We start from the raw sequence: 17,071 nt of genomic DNA on the forward strand, positions 1-17,071 counted from the left end.
AAAGACGATTGAGGGGTGATCTAATAACCATGTATAAGTATGTAAGGGGACAATACAAATATCTCTCCGAGGATCTGTTTATACCAAGAAAGGTGACGGTCACAAGGGGGCATTCTCTGCGTCTGGAGGAGAAAAGATTTTTCCACCAACATAGAAGAGGATTCTTTACTGTTAGGGCAGTGAGAATCTGGAATTCCCTGCCTGAGGAGGTGGTGATGGCGAACTCAGTCGAAGGGTTCAAGAGAGGCCTGGATGTCTTCCTGGAGTGTAACAATATTGTATCTTACAGTTATTGTTAGGCCCTTTAGAAGGACGTAGATCTGGGGATTTATTCTGACAGAATTTTATAGGCTAGGTTTGAATGAACACTCACATTTCTTGGTAGAATCGTGCAGGATTGAAATTCTTGACGTTTTTCTACACCTCTCATGAGCCCAAACAAGACTCTAGAAGGATGAGTTTGCAACTACTTTACTTTTGGAGAAAATTCAAAACATTCATTATTCAATATGGCTCAATAGCAAAAAGCAGCGGTTTGAATGAACACTCACATTTCTTGGTAGAATCGTGCAGGATTGAAATTTTTGATGTTTTTCTACTCCTCTCATGAGCCCAAACAAGACTCTAGAAGGATGAGTTTGCAACTACTTTACTTTTGGAGAAAATTCAAAACATTCATTATTCAATAGTGCCCAATAGCAAAAAGCAACGGTTTGAATGAACACTCACATCTTTTGGTAGAATCGTTCAGGATTGAAATTTTTGATGTTTTTCTACTCCTATCAACAGCCCAAACAAGTCTCTAAAAGGATTAGCTTGCAACTACTTTACTTTTGGAGAAAATTCGAAACATTCATTATTCAATAGGGCCCAATTGCAAAAAGCAGCGGTTTGAATGAACACTCACATTTCTTGGTAGAATCGTGCAGGATTGAAATTTTTGATGTTTTTCTACTCCTCTCATGAGCCCAAACGAGACTCTAGAAGGATGAGTTTGCAACTACTTTACTTTTGAAGAAAATTCAAAACATTCATTATCCAATAGGGCCCAATAGCAAAAAGCAGCGGTTTGAATGAACACTCACATCTCTTGGTAGAATCGTTCAGGTTTGAAATTTTTGATGTTTTTCTACTCCTCTCAAGAGTCCAAACAAGTCCCTAAAAGGATTAGTTTGCAACTACTTTACTTTTGGAGAAAATTCAAAACATTCATTATTCAATAGTGCCCAATAGCAAAAAGCAGCGGTTTGAATGAACACTCACATCTCTTGGTAGAATCCTTCAGGATTGAAATTTTTGATGTTTTTGTACTCTCATGAGCCCAAACAAGACTTTAAAGGGATGAGTTTGCAACTACTTTACTTTTAGATAAAATTCAAAACATTCATTATTCAATAGGGCCCAATAGCAAAAAGCAGCATTTTGAATGAACACTCACATTTCTTGGTAGAATCATGCAGGATTGAAATTTTTGACTCGCATGAGCCCAAACAAAACTCTAGAAGGATGAGTTTGCAACTACTTTACTTTTGGAAAAAATTAAAAACATTCATTATTCAATAGGGCCCAATAGCAAAAAGCAGCTTTTAGAATGAACACTCACATCTCTTGGTAGAATCGTTCAGGATTGAAATTTTTGATGCTTTTCTACTCCTCTAAACAGCCCAAACAAGTTTCTAAAAGGATGAGTTTGCAACTACTTCACTTTTGGAGAAAATTCAAAACATTCATTGTTCAATAGGGTCTAAAGCAAAAAGCAGCGTTTTGAATGAACAATCACAGTTCTTGGTAAAATCGTGCAGGATTGAAATTTTTGATGTTTTTCTACTCTCAACAGCCGAAACAAGTTTCTAAAAGGATGAGTTTGCAACTACTTTACTTTTGGAGAAAATTCAAAACATTCATTATTCAATAGGGCCCAATAGCAAAAAGCAGCGTTTTGAATGAACACTCTCATTTCTTGGTAGAATCGTGCAGGATTTAAATTTTTGATGTTTTTCTACTCCTCTCATGAGCCCAAAGAAGACTCTAGAAGGATGAGTTTGTAACTACTTTACTTTTGGAGAAAATTCAAAACATTCGGGGGGGCGTGGCCAGCCTGTGACCTGAGTGGATGCAGCAGCTCTGAGCTCATGTCCCAGGGCAACCTACCAAGCGATAACGCAAGTAAGTTGGAGGCCAGGATTAACACAGATTGCATAGGAATACCCCTAGAGCATACCGCTGTGGTCAAAGGATGGATTCCCGCAGCAAAGCAGCTGAAAAGCTAAAGAAAAACAAGTGCTCTCCTTCAGCACTGAAAATCCAAGATGGCGCCCGGCTCTCTCCATGCAGCCCCAGACCGGTGAGTGTGAAACTGGTGCAGGCTTCCCAGCGCCTAAAACATACAGCCTTTAAGGCTGGAAGCAAGCCTAGACCCAGCGCTGCAAAAACTGCCGCTCTAGAGAGCCCAGGGAGTACTTTAAAAGACTCTATTAGCGCTACACAGCAAAAGCGCTGGGAATCTCGTGATAGCGGCCATGACACTTGCGAGATTTCTCAGCAGATACGCAATTTGCGCAACTTACGCCAAATTCCTAACTATAAAGGATCTCAGCGCTTATCTACTATGCAGACTGCTCTAAATTCAGAAATGAGTACTTTAAAAGAATCCTCATCCTGCCCGGATATCTCCAACATATCAGACCTGCCACTTACCCCCATAGTAAAAAAAGGGCTCACATAATACAAGAAAAAGATGATGTGAGCAGCATTTCATCAGAAATTCAACAAGACTCCCCAATACAGGAATTTACTTCCTCATCACCAAAAAGCCCAGCTGCAGACAATATATTACAAGTGATGTTACAAGTTGAAGCCTCAGAAAATAATGCATCTGAACTTTTTATTAAAAATATGATCTGCTTACTCGCAAAAAATGTGCAGACACAATTTGATAAATATAATGCAACTCTTCAAAATAACATTGACAGTCTGGGCCAAAGTGTGAATTTCCTAGAGAACAAAATGGAGGAAATGGTGGTGTCCCATAAACAATTAATTGATGAACATTATTCACTAGAGGAGGAGGTGGCCTTTTTAAAAGTCAAACTAACCGAACAAGAGGACAGAAGCAGGAGGAATAACCTCAAATTTAGAGGCATCCCTGAGAATATCAAGGATAAAGATTTAAACTCCTATACCCAAAAGATGCTTCACAAACTACTTCCTGAGGCCCCCAAGGGCAACTTACTCATTGAACGCATTCACAGATTGCCCAAATCCTAATATGCTCCAGAGAAGGCCCCTCGAGATGTGATTGCATTTTTTCATTATTACCTAACCAAAGAGGATGTTCTCAGAATCAGCAAACAGACAGCTCGACTCCCAAGACCATATGAAGATATAAAGATCTTTGCTGACTTCTCCAAGGCCACACTTCAGAGGAGAAGAGAATACCTTCCCATTACAGAACACCTGAGGAAAAACAAAGTGTTATACAGATGGGGTTTCCCCACAAAGTTGTTGGTGATAAAGAACAATGTTACGTTTGCTTTGTCTAACTTAGATAATTCTGCTAGATTTTTTCAAGATCTAGGTCTCCCGCAGATGGAGGATACGGGCGGCATACGGGATAAGAACATTTCTTCTCGCCATCCGAATCATCTTTCAACTACCTGGTCCATCCAAAAGAAAAGATGAGGACTTGGGTAGGTTTCAGCCCGAGTCTATGGCCTAATCTCTACCCCCAAACACTAACTGAGTAGACCTCATTTAGTAACATTTCTTTTTAGAAATTGGATTCTCAAGTTTTCTCAAGTTCTCATAATCCTTTTTTTTATTATTATGTTTAGGTATCAGTTGATCATTATGTGTCTTTTGACAGGTGCTACAAATGAAGGTCATCTATTGTTTTCGCAATGTTGGGTTTATACACATGATAACATACATGATTCTTGTTATGTGGTGAGGTTGAGGGTCTTATGGAGGGCCTCAAGTTTCCAAATAACAATATGTGAACTTTCTTTCAGTTTGTTATGGATTTGAAAATCTTGTCTTTTAACGTAAATGGATTAAATAGCCCATTCAAGAGGTTTGCTCTCTGGAGAGAGGCAGTTAATTCAAAGGCAGATATAGTCTTAATTCAAGAGACCCATCTGTTGGAGATCGATAATCAGAGATTTAAACACAAAAATTACCCCCAAATTTTCTTCTCTAATAATGAGAAAAAGAAAGCAGGAGTGGCTATTGCCTTTCATAGAGATCTGCCATTTGTGTTCACTGATATACTTAAAGACAAAGGTGGGAGACAACTGGCAGTTAATTGCACCTTGGAGGGTGTGGCATACACAATAGTCAATGTATATACCCCAAACAGTTTAGGTTCCTCAACAATCTTAGGAAAAAACTATGCAATTTCAGCAATGGACATATTATTTGGGGGGGAGACTTTAATTGTATTATAGATCCGTCTGTTGATTGCTCCTCTCCCTCAGCATACTACAGAAATGTCAATCTGACTAATTGGCTACACTCTTCCAATTTGCATGACAGCTGTAGGATCTTAAATTCAACATCGAGAGAATATACTCATTACTCTCCCCACAATAAAACATTCACCAGGATAGATCATATACTGACCAGCTTTTCTATACTGGACTCATATGAAAAGTTATGCACTGGCCCTATAACTTGGTCAGATCATGCCCCCATTCTATTGACCCTGCGTACCTCCCAATTAAATAATAAATACCACAACTGGAGATATAACAAATTCATTGTGGATAATCCAGAAAAACTTGAATTGATGGGTCAGTCTCTGTCAAACTACTTTAAAGAAAATAATTCTTCTTAAGTTACTCCAGAAATAATGTGGCAAGCTCATAAATGTGTAATAAGAGGTCAGCTAATTAAACTGGCCTCTAGATTGAAAAAAGAAAGAGAAGCTAAACTCAAGGCTTTAACAGAAAAAATTGCTGAGCTAGAGGGACTGGCTCAGAAAGACAGAGCTTTTAATAGACATAGTGAACTCAATGCATACCGTATAGAGTAAAGAAAAATTTTAATCCAAATACACGAGAAGAAATCACTTTTTTACAGAGCAGGCTTCTATACAAATAACAACAAAACTTCAAAAATAATGGCCAACAAACATAACCCTATTAGTAAAAAGATAACCATAAAAAAAATCAATACACAATCTCAAAACCTAGAGAAACCCAAAGATATAGCTACCGCTTTTAAAAAATACTACACCAAATTGTATAATCTCAGACAAGAAAAAAGCCTAAAACCTCCCTCAAGGGAAGATATAGAAACATTCTTGAATAAAGTTAAACTTAATAACCTTACAACAGAACAAAGTGAATTATTAGACTTACCTTTTAGTAAGGGAGAAGTCTCTTTCACTATTAAAAACCTTAAAGACAATAAAGCCCCTGGCCCAGATGGCTTTTCCATAGAATATTATAAACAATTTCAAGAGTTTTTACTACCCCATTTGACAGAGACCTTAAGTTTTATTAAAACAAAGGGGAGCTGCAATACAGACTTATTAAATGCAACAGTAGTGGTCATCCCAAAACCAGATAAGGACCCTACTAAAATAGAAAATTATAGGCCAATTTCATTATTAAATGTAGATGCCAAAATATATGCAAAAATTATGGCGGATAGATTACAGGAAATCCTACCCCATCTTATCCATCCTAACCAAATTGGGTTTGTGAGGAATCGACAGACATGTGACAGCACTAGATATGTGCTACACCTGATGTCTCTATGCAATGAGAAACAGATTCCCAGTATCTTTGCAGCACTAGATGCTGAGAAGGCATTCGACCAACTAAATTGGGACTTCGCCTTCTTAGTTCTAGAAAGAATGGGCTTTGGTAGAGATTTGATTAATAGTATCAAGACCCTATATTCTAACCCTTCTGCTTCAGTGCTGGTCAATAACACCATGTCTGATAAATTTGCTATTACAAACGGCACGAGACAGGGTTGTCCTTTATCCTCGATCATCTTTATCTTGAGCCTTGAACCTTTAGCCCAGATGATCAGAGGAGCGGAGGGAGTGAAGGGAATTTAATTGGGGAATGTAGAGCACAAAATTAGCATGTATGCAGACGACATCATTCTTACTCTGACTGATCCAGTCGGCTCAATGGAGCAAATCTGGGACATCATTGAATCATTTGGTTTTGTCTCCTTTTATAAGTTAAATATAAAAAAAAACAACGTCCTATCATTTTTTATTCCACTCCCAATTAGACAATACCTAAAAAACAAATATCCCTTTAATTGGGACTGTAAAGAAATGCCCTATCTTGGGATATGGTTGACCACCAGATTGCATGAGATCAGTGAGGTAAATTCAAACCACCTTCTCCAAGATTTGGAGAAGAGACTCAAAGATTTATCAAAGACCCCTGCTACATGGCTAGGCAAAATACTTTTATATAAGATGTTCTGCCTCCCTAAAATATTATTTTTATACAGAAATGTACCCATGCCTCTCTCTTTACAGCTTATAAAAAAATTCACCATTCAAATGAATAAATTCATATGTCAAGGAGGCAAACCCAGGGTGAAAAAACATATACTGCTCAAATCAGGTGACAATGGAGGTGTTTCACTGCCAGATCTTGAAGCCTATTACTTTGCTACCATAGTTGAACTCACAAAATCATGGTTTAATAATCAAGAGGACCTGGAGTGGCCTAGAATAGAATTAGATCTGATGCCTGATAGGGAACCACTGCTCTACATTTGTCACTTTCTCAGAAACAAACAGAGGATAAAAGATATTATAAATCCAATAATTCGTACCTCTATCACCTGCTGGTCCCATTTTCATAAAAAGAAATTTAATAATTTTCCATATTCAGCCAGTTCACTAAAAATTCCATATTTGCTGCCGATCAGACCCTCACTACGACCTTACTTTGACAACTGGTCTAAAACAATAATCACTCACATGGAGGATCTCTTTGTGGGTAACAAATTAATGTCTTTCCAAATGGTTAAGACCAAATTTAACATTCCCAACACTGAGTATATGGCATATCTCCTCCTCAAAGAGGAATATAATAAGAAAAAAAGGAGCTTTCTTCAAATATTTTGTTTAATACCATCTGTAATTTTTTCAGGAATCCCCCTCCCAGACGCTACCTGCAAGCTCTATACTCCATTTTAACAAATAAATATACATTCTCGAATAGAGACTGTTTTGAAAGGTGGGAGAATAATTTACAAATACAAATATCTATGACACAATGGACTGCTTCCTTTAAAGTAGCTCACAAAGCTACCAAGTGTATGAACATTTTGGAAACTCATTTTAAAATTTTACACAGATACTATCTCACCCCAGCTAGACTCAGGCATTTTACAAATGACAACCTGGGTCTGTGTTGGAGAAATTGTGGTAGCCTAGCTGATATAAAGGACATTTTTTGGGATTGCCCCTGTCTGAAAACATACTGGATTAAGGTTTTCGGGTTAATCTCATTACTGTGCAGGCGCTCTATTTGCCCCTGTCCAGTGTTGGCTCTACTGTTGATTGACCTTAAACAATATAAAAAAAACTAGATTTCTGTTGGCTCTTGTTCTGATGTCAGCATCATATCTTATATTGAAGGGTTGGAACAATATACGACCTCCTGACGTCAAGACATTGATAATACTAGTGGACCAACATTGTACATATGAACATTTTTTTTACATGAACAATCTCACACTGGAGCTCTACAAAGACAGGTGGGGCACATAGAACGAAAATCTAAAATCGATGACTTTTTCTCATTGTAGAAAGACAGTTCATTGGAACTGTATTGATGACTACTTCTGATACCTATACTACCTGTTCTAATGTATAATAAATATGTTATGTTTGCTATTATGCATAAGTTGTGTTGTGCTAAACCTGTTCTGTCATAAAAATGACTGTTTATAGAGACATATGTTGATGTCTCATTAAATGTATGCAATATAATTTTCAACCATAGAAAACTCTCAATAAAAACATTGTTTAAGAAAATTCAAAACATTCATTATTCAATAGGGCCCAATAGCAAAAATCAGCGGTTTGAATGAACACTCACATCTCTTGGTAGAATCGTTCAGGATTGAAATTTTTGATGTTTTTCTACTCCTCTCAACAGCCCAAACAAGTCTCTAAAAGGATTAGTTTGCAACTACTTTACTTTTGGAGAAAATTCAAAACATTCATTATTCAATAGGGCCCAATTGCAAAAAGCAGCGGTTTGAATGAACACACACATTTCTTGGTAGAATCGTTCAGGATTGAAATTTTTGATGTTTTTCTACTCCTCTCATGAGCCCAAACAAGACTCAAGAAGGATGAGTTTGCAACTACTTTACTTTTGGAGAAAATTCAAAACATTCATTATTCAATAGGGTCTAATAGCAAAAAGCAGCGTTTTGAATGAACAATCACAGTTCTTGGTAGAATCATGCAGGATTGAAATTTTTGATGCTTTTCTACTCCTCTCAACAGCCCAAACAAGTTTCTAAAAGGATGAGTTTGCAACTACTTTACTTTTGGAGAAAATTCAAAACATTCATTATTCAATAGGGCCCAATAGCAAAAAGCAGCGTTTTGAATGAACACTCACATTTCTTGATAGAATCGTGAAGGATTGAAATTTTTGACGTTTTTCTACTCCTCTCATGAGCCCAAACAAGACTCTAGAAGGATGAGTGTGCAACTACTTTACTTTTGGAGAAAATTCAAAACATTCATTATTCAATAAGGCCCAATAGCAAAAAGCAGCGGTTTGAATGAACACTCACATCTCTTGGTAGAATCGTTCAGAATTGAAATTTTTGATGTTTTTCTACTCCTCTCAACAGCCCAAACAAGTTTCTAAAAGGATGAGTTTGCAACTAGAGTTGAGCGAAACGGGTCGAAAAATTTCAAAAGTCGCCGACTTTTGGCAAAGTCGGGTTTCATGAAACGAAACCCGACCCTAGGATGAGGTCGGCCGCGAGGTCGGCGACTTACGCCCCAAAGTCGCGTTTCAAAAGTTTGTTTTGCGCTCTTTTTCAGCCAATCAGGATCCATAGACACTGTGGGCAACGTGATGACATAGGCACGGGTCACCACCATCTTTCAGAAGGGCATGCAAGTGATTGGCTTGCTTTGGTGGGCGTCACAGGGGGTATAAAAGGGCGTGCACGCCGACCGCCATCTTACTTCTGCCGATCTTAGCATAGGGAGAGGTTGCTGCTGATTCTGTAGGGAGAGCGTTAGGCAGGGAAGAAGAAAAAAAAACTGCTTCTGCTGCTAGCGATTTTGCCTGTACAACACACCAGTCACTGTGTGTGCAGTGCAAGGGGAGGCTATATTGTGGTGTATCAGTGGTGTTGGTTGTTGGGCTGCCTTCTAAGGCTTCCTGACAGCTGCATTGCTGTTTACCCACTGCTCTGCAAACTGCTTTTTTAAAAGCAATCCCAATTTTTTTTTTGTCCTGCTGAGGTACTGAGCGTGCATTTTTTCACACCATACAGCGGTGTACGCTCCTCACACAGTACCGTGTAACGGCTGTTATCACAGCCACAGTGAATCTATCTGTGTGTCACTCTGTGAGAATAAGTCGAGGACATGTTCGGTTCTTACAGACCTGCACTCTAGGGAGATTCCTATTCTGCCCAATTCTACATACACCTTGTAGTTTGTGATACACTAGCCAATTTCTGCCTGTGACATAGCACTGTGATATTCAGTGGGCCTCACACAATCCAAAAGTGTCCAGTGTCCACAAGTGTCTGCAGAAATTCAAAATCTCCCTTATCCTCTAGTCACTTTTGTCACAGCTGTGCCATCGAGCCTGTGACATAGCGCTCAGATATTCAGTGGGCCTCACACAATCCAAAAGTGTCCAGTGTCCACAAGTGTCTGCAGAAATTCAAAATCTCCCTTATCCTCTAGTCACTTTTGTCACAGCTGTGCCATCGAGCCTGTGACATAGCGCTCAGATATTCAGTGGGCCTCACACAATCTAAAAGTGTCCAGTGTCCACAAGTGTCTGCAGAAATTCAAAATCTCCCTTATCCTCTAGTCACTTTTGTCACAGCTGTGCCATCGAGCCTGTGACATAGCGCTCAGATATTCAGTGGGCCTCACACAATCCAAAAGTGTCCAGTGTCCACAAGTGTCTGCAGAAATTCAAAATCTCCCTTATCCTCTAGTCACTTTTGTCACAGCTGTGCCATCGAGCCTGTGACATAGCGCTCAGATATTAAGTGGGCCTGTTGAGAGGAGTCGAAAAGCATCAAAAATGTCAATTCTGCACGATTCTACCAAGAACTGTGATTGTTCATTCAAAACGCTGCTTTTTGCTATTAGACCCTATTGAATAATGAATGTTTTGAATTTTCTCCAAAAGTAAAGTAGTTGCAAACTCATCCTTCTAGAGTTTTGTTTGGGCTCATGAGAGGAGTAGAAAAACGTCAAAAATTTCAATCCTGCATGATTCTACCAAGAGATGTGAGTGTTCATTCAAACCGCTGCTTTTTACTATTGGGCCCTATTGAATAATGAATGTTTTGAATTTTCTCCAAAAGTAAAGTAGTTGCAAGCTCATCCTTGGAGGCATATCTAAAGAAGAATATAATGCTGTCTGCAGAACCTGCAGGGCACAAATCAGATTATCTAAAGCTGAAAATGAATTGAGGCTTGCAAGAGATGTCAAAAGCAATAATAAAGGATTTTGGGGATATGTCAAAAGTAAAAGAAAAGTCAAAGATGCTATAGGATTTTTACAGGATGAAAATGATGAAATGGTAAGACAGGATGTTGAGAAGGTCGAACTTTTAAATTCCTATTTTGCATCTGTTTTCTCTCAGAAAGGAAATGTAACATCAACTGTTCTTCACTGTCCTATTAAGGGAATAGAAGAATCCAGGATATCTATAAACAGAAAGATAGTGAGGAAACACTTAGCTAACCTAAATGAATTCAAGTCTCCAGGTCCAGATGAATTACACCCCAGAGTACTGAAGGAGATAGCAGAAGTAATTTTTGAACCCCTCTCCATAATCTTTGAAAATTCTTGGAGAACAGGAGAAGTCCCAGAAGATTGGAAAAGAGCAAATGTTGTTCCTATCTTCAAAAAGGGGAAGAAGGTGGACTATACACAGGCAACTATAGGCCGGTGAGTCTGGCTTCTATACCAGGAAAGATCTTTGAACAAATTATTAAACAACATGTATGTCAGTACCTGGATAAGAATGAAGTGATTAAACAGAGTCAGCATGGGTTTGTAACTAATAAGTCATGTCAGACTAACTTAATTTCCTTCTATGACGAAATCATTGATTGGGTGGATCAAGGAACTGCTGTAGATATAGTATATCTTGACTTCAGCAAAGCATTTGACAAAGTATCTCATACAATCCTTATTGAAAAAATGACTAAGTATGGAATGGACAAGGCAACTGTTAGGTGGATTCATAACTGGCTTAGTGATCGGACCCAAAGAGTGGTCGTAAATGGCTGCACATCCAGTTGGAAGAATGTCTCAAGTGGGGTACCACAGGGCTCTATCCTGGGCCCTGTATTGTTCAACATCTTTATCAACGATTTAGATGAAGGAATTGAGGGTAAACTGATTAAATTTGCTGACACAAAGCTAGGAGGGATAGCTAATACTAGAGAAGAGAGAGAGAGGATTCAAAAAGATATAAATAAACTGGAGAAGTGGGCAGCAACTAACAATGGTTTTTAACAGAGAGAAATGCAAAGTACTACATCTGGGCAATAAAAATGAAAAAAGCATATACAGAATGGGAGGAGTAGGGCTAAGCAACAGCACACGTGAAAAAGACTTGGGTATACTAATAGATCACAGACTGAATATGAGTCAACAGTGTGATGCAGCAGCAAAAAAGGCAAATGCAATTCTAGGATGTATTAACAGAAGAATACAGTCTAGATCACGTGAAGTCATTATTTCCCTCTACTCCTCTTTGGTCAGACCTCATCTGGAATATTGTGTCCAGTTTTGGGCACCACATTTTAAAAAAGACATCAACAAACTGGAGCAAGTTCAGAAAAGAGCGACCAGAATGGTGACCGGTCTGCAAACCCTGTCTTATGAGGAAAGGTTGCAGGATTTGGGAATGTTTAGTTTGCAAAAGAGTATAAAAACTAAGGAAAAAGAAAAGCGCAATAGGGTCTTATCTGGGTAGAAAATGGAATAAAAACTGATGAAATCTACTCACCCTTTCCAAGAAGGATATAAGCATGTTAACCAATGTCAGCTTGCTGCACGCCCGAAGGTCCACTCCGTGACCACCAATATAAGTCCTTTTGGACTTATGAGAAGTTTAACTATTTATTCCCAACGCGTTTCAAAGTGTAGACCACTTCTTCTTCAGGGGATGACATGTCATCCCCTGAAGAAGAAGTGGTCTACACTTTGAAACACGTTGGGAATAAATAGTTAAACTTCTCATGTGGTAGTAATTTTATCTTGGTCAAGCAGCGCACAGTAAGCCTGAGATAGATACTTATCCAAAAAGACTTAGTTTGCAAAAGAGAAGACTGAGAGGAGACTTAATAGCTGTCTACAAATATCTAAAGGGCTGTCACATTGTAGAAGGATCAACTTTATTCTCATTGGCACAAGGAAAGACTAGAAGCAATGGGATGAAACTGAATGGGAGGAGACACAGATTAGATATTAGAAAAAACTTTTTGACAGTTAGAGTGATCAATGAGTGGAACAAGCTGCCACGAGAAGTGGTGAGTTCTCCTTCAATGGAAGTCTTCAAACAGAGGCTGGACAGACATCTGACTGGGATGATTTAGCGAATCCTGCTTTGAGCAGGGGGTTGGACCAGATGGCCCAGGAGGTCCCTTCCAACTCTACGATTCTATGATTCTATGATTCTTCGGTGCTCTGGCCCTGAGAGGATGTGGAAGTAATTGAAGTCGATGCGTTAGCTGCCATCCATCCGACAACGGCTTCAATTTGTTCCTCCCACAGCAGTGGGGTACGGTGAGGTCCTACAAAGCTGCGCATAAAGGACTGTTGCCTGCTAAAACTGGGGGATGCTGACTCACTGGTGCCAACAGCAGGCACAGAATCCCCATGTCCTCTCCCTGCAGAATCCTCACCTCCTCTCCCTGCTGAAACTCCACGCCCACGGCCACGTGCCTTACTCCCTGCCTTCTTCATCTTGCTAGACTGAGAAAGATAGGCAGAAAAGTACAAAGGGGGCCTTAGTGTGCTTATTCCTAAACAGATGGTTACAGGTATAAGAAACACTAATTTAATGAAGTGTGTGTGTGTGTCGACTACACTTTAATGGGAGCTAATGTGGCCTACACAACTTTAAAATGTAGTGTTTGGTGAACTTTGTTGTTTTTTTTGGGGGAAAAAAAACTAAAAGGATGTGACCAAAGATTTGAAAGTCAGAGTATCACCAACTTTCTGGAGCTATTACAATGCAGGCAGGTAACCTACAATGCAAAAGATGAGGCTCCAAAAAAATTGGGTAATACTAATCTGGCTGCAGCTGAAGGGCACAAGCCAAAAAAAAGGCTCCTCTGTCTGCTCTTATATAGTGTTTGCAACCAACCAATGTAGATGGATATGGATGGATACACACTAATAGGAGAAGAAAAAATGAGCTGCAATTAAAGAAAAATATGTGTGAGGCAGTGACGCACGCTGAGCGGCCTACAACCAGACGTAGCTGCAGGACACACTACTCAGCGTGAGCTGCACTCACACACAGTCAGGGACCTCTCAGACAGCCGTGAACAGTGCAGCTAAGTGGGCACTAGCAACTGACAGGCTGCAGAAAGGCTCCGCTGTGTACTCCTAGAGTGTTTGCAAACACCATATATGGATACGGATGGATGCACACTAATAGGAGAAAAAATGAGCTGCAATAAAAGAAAAATGTGTGAGGCAGTGACACGCTGAGCGGCCTCGAACCAGGCCTAGCTGCAGGACACACTACCCAGCGTGAGCTGCACTCACACACAGTCAGAGACCTCTCAGACAGCCTTGAACAGTGCAGCTAAGTGGGCACTAGCACTGAAAGGCTGCAGAAAGGCTCCGCTGTCTACTACTAGTGTTTGCAACCAACGTATATGGATACGGATGGAAGCACACTAGATAGAATTTTTTAAAAATAAGCAGCTCAAAAAGAAAAATATGTATGAGGCAGCAGTGAGGCATGCTGGGCGGCCTACAACCAGACGTGGCTGCAGGACCCACTCCACAGCGTGAGCTGCACTCACACAGCCCTTGCAGACAGCTGTGAACACTGCTGCTAGGGAAAAGCAAGCTACAGTGGTGGTTTATGTAGCCTGGGTAAAGCACAATATTGTTTTGAGAATCGCTATTTCTAACTGTCCCTCACAGTCTTCAACAGCAGCCTGTCCCTAACTGAATTCACAGCAGAGTGACCAGAAATGGCGGCGGCAGTGGCTTTTATAGTGCATCATTACATCATTTCAGCAGCCAATCACAGCCATGCCAATAGTTAACATGCCTACATGCCTAACAGGATGTGCCCACACTTCTGAGGATTCCCATTGGCTGAATCAAAGCGAGCGGGCTGATAGCATTATGGGAACTTCTGATTCCGGTATCCGATATGAAAAAAGTATCGGAAGTCAGTATCGGAATTCCGATACAGCTAATATCGGCCGATACCCGATACTTGCGGTATCGGAAAGCTCAACACTAGTTATTTCATTTTTGAAACATTGTCCCCCTCTTGCGGCCTTCCAACTTTTCAATTTTGAAATTTACCGTTCAATTTTGAATTATTTCATATATGAATTAAATGAAAAAGAAACAATTTATCTGGTGAGTTATTTGAACGTTCGGCCTACGTCCACCTGTCTGACAGACGGTATTCTGGTGGCTTGTAGCAGCAGCTAGGTGCGCTGCTTGCCTGCAGTAAATAGGATGTGTTCCATCCATGGAACACTATGATAGGATGCATTCCATTCATAGAACACTATGCTAGGATGTGTTCTATTCATGGAACACTTTGGATCACTGGAACAATGGGACCTTGTGTCACAATGGGCAGCCCAGAGTCTGTGCCATCTGCGCAGTAGTAGTCAGCTTCAGTCTGCTGAGGGAGCCTCAGCAGACAGATGGGGGGTATGATCGCTGGCTGGTTACAATATCCAGCACCAGGAGAGTTAAAGCAAGACATTTCTTTTAGGTAGGGTAGCGGGGCGGTGTAGGAGCAGTGCTCCTCTGGCCTCTTTCCTAGTATTGAAGCGCGTTTGACCGTGAGGAGAGGGTGGCCTAAAAAAAGGGGTTAGCCTTCACTCCACGTATCAGCCCAGTATGGCAGTCTCTCTGGGAATGGTGCACTCCCTCTATTAAGCGGTTTCCAAAGACAGATTGAATTGAAATCCGGATACTCGAGTAGTGTTTTCAAAGCATTATTTGAATGCTTTTTTCAAATGTAGTTGCTCCGCAATTAGTTTTTCTTGGTCCAAGTTGTACATTTCCAATTCCTTTGCCTTGATTTAACTTGACCAACTCTGCTACAGCAAGTGTTATTCACCTCTACATGGAAGGCATTGCACTGCATTCGATCTGTCATTTAAATAATGATTTGTCTCGGCCTTTGCTGATTGGTAGGTACAGGTGTGATAAGCTGCAGTAATGTGTTTGGCTTTGAATAGATACATTTCTGCACACCCACTTGCTACAAGGCCTGCAGCCCCTTCCCCTCAGTACTTCCCCAGCTTTAATTCAAGCATCACATGTGTAGATAAGTTATTCAATTCCTACCACATCCCTCATGCAATGATATGTCATTTCATTTTTGAAACATTGTCCCCCTCTTGTGGCCTTCCAACTTTTCAATTTTGAAATTTACTGTTCAATTTTGAATTAATTCACATATGAATTAAATGGAAAAGAAACAATTTATCTGGCGAATTATTTGAATCTTCGGCCTACGTCCACCTATCTGACAGACGGTATTCTAGTGGCTTGTAGCAGCAGCTAGGTGCGCTGCTTGCCTTCAGTAAATAGGATGTGTTCCATCCATGGAACACTATGATAGGATGCATTCCATTCATAGAACACTATGCTTGGATGTGTTCTATTCATGGAACACTTTGGATCACTGGAACAATGGCACGACGTGTCACAATGGGCAGCCCAGAGTCTGTAATAGCTGCGCAATAGTAGTCATCTTCAGTCTGCTGAGGGAGCCTCAGCAGAAAGATGGGGGGGTATGATCGCTCTTTGGTTACAATATCCAGCACCAGGAGAGTTAAAGAAAGACATTTCTTTTAGGGAGGGTAGAGGGGCGGTGTAGGAGCAGTGCTCCTCTGGCCTCTTTCCTAGTATTGAAGCACGTTTGACCGTAAGGGGAGGGTGGCCTAAAAAAAGGGGTTGGCCTTCACTCCACGTATCAGCCCAGTATGGCAGTCTCTCTGGGAATGGTGCACTCCCTCTCTTAAGCGATTTCCAAAGACAGATTGAATTGAAATCCGGATACTCGAGTAGTGTTTTCAAAGCATTATTTGAATGCTTTTTTCAAATGTAGTTGCTCTGCAATTAGTTTTTCTTGGTCCAAGTTGTACATTTCCAATTCCTTTGCCTTGATTTAACTTGACCAACTCTGCTACAGCAAGAGTATTATTCACCTCTATATGCAAGGCATTGCACTGCATTCGATCTGTAATTTAAATAATGATCTGTCTCAGCCTTTGCTGCTTGGTAGGTACAGGTGTGATAAGCTGTAGTAATGTGTTTGGCTTTGGATAGATACATTTCTGCACACCCACCTGCTACAAGGCCTGCAGCCCCTTCCCCGCAGTACTTCCCCAGCCTTAATTCAAGCATCACATGTGTAGCTAAGTTATTCAATTCCTACCACATCCCTCATGCAATGATATGTCATTTCATTTTTGAAACATTGTCCCCCTCTAGTGGCCTTCCAACTTTTCAATTTTGAAATTTACTGTTCAATTTTGAATTACTTCACATATGAATTAAATGGAAAAGAAACAATTTATCTGGCGAGTTATTTGAATGTTCGGCCTACGTCCACCTGGTCCGGCCTACGT

This window comes from Dendrobates tinctorius, unplaced genomic scaffold (assembly GCF_039654945.1).
Source record: "Dendrobates tinctorius isolate UK_male_01 unplaced genomic scaffold, ASM3965494v1 ptg000293l, whole genome shotgun sequence".
Classification (NCBI taxonomy): Eukaryota; Metazoa; Chordata; class Amphibia; order Anura; family Dendrobatidae; genus Dendrobates; species Dendrobates tinctorius.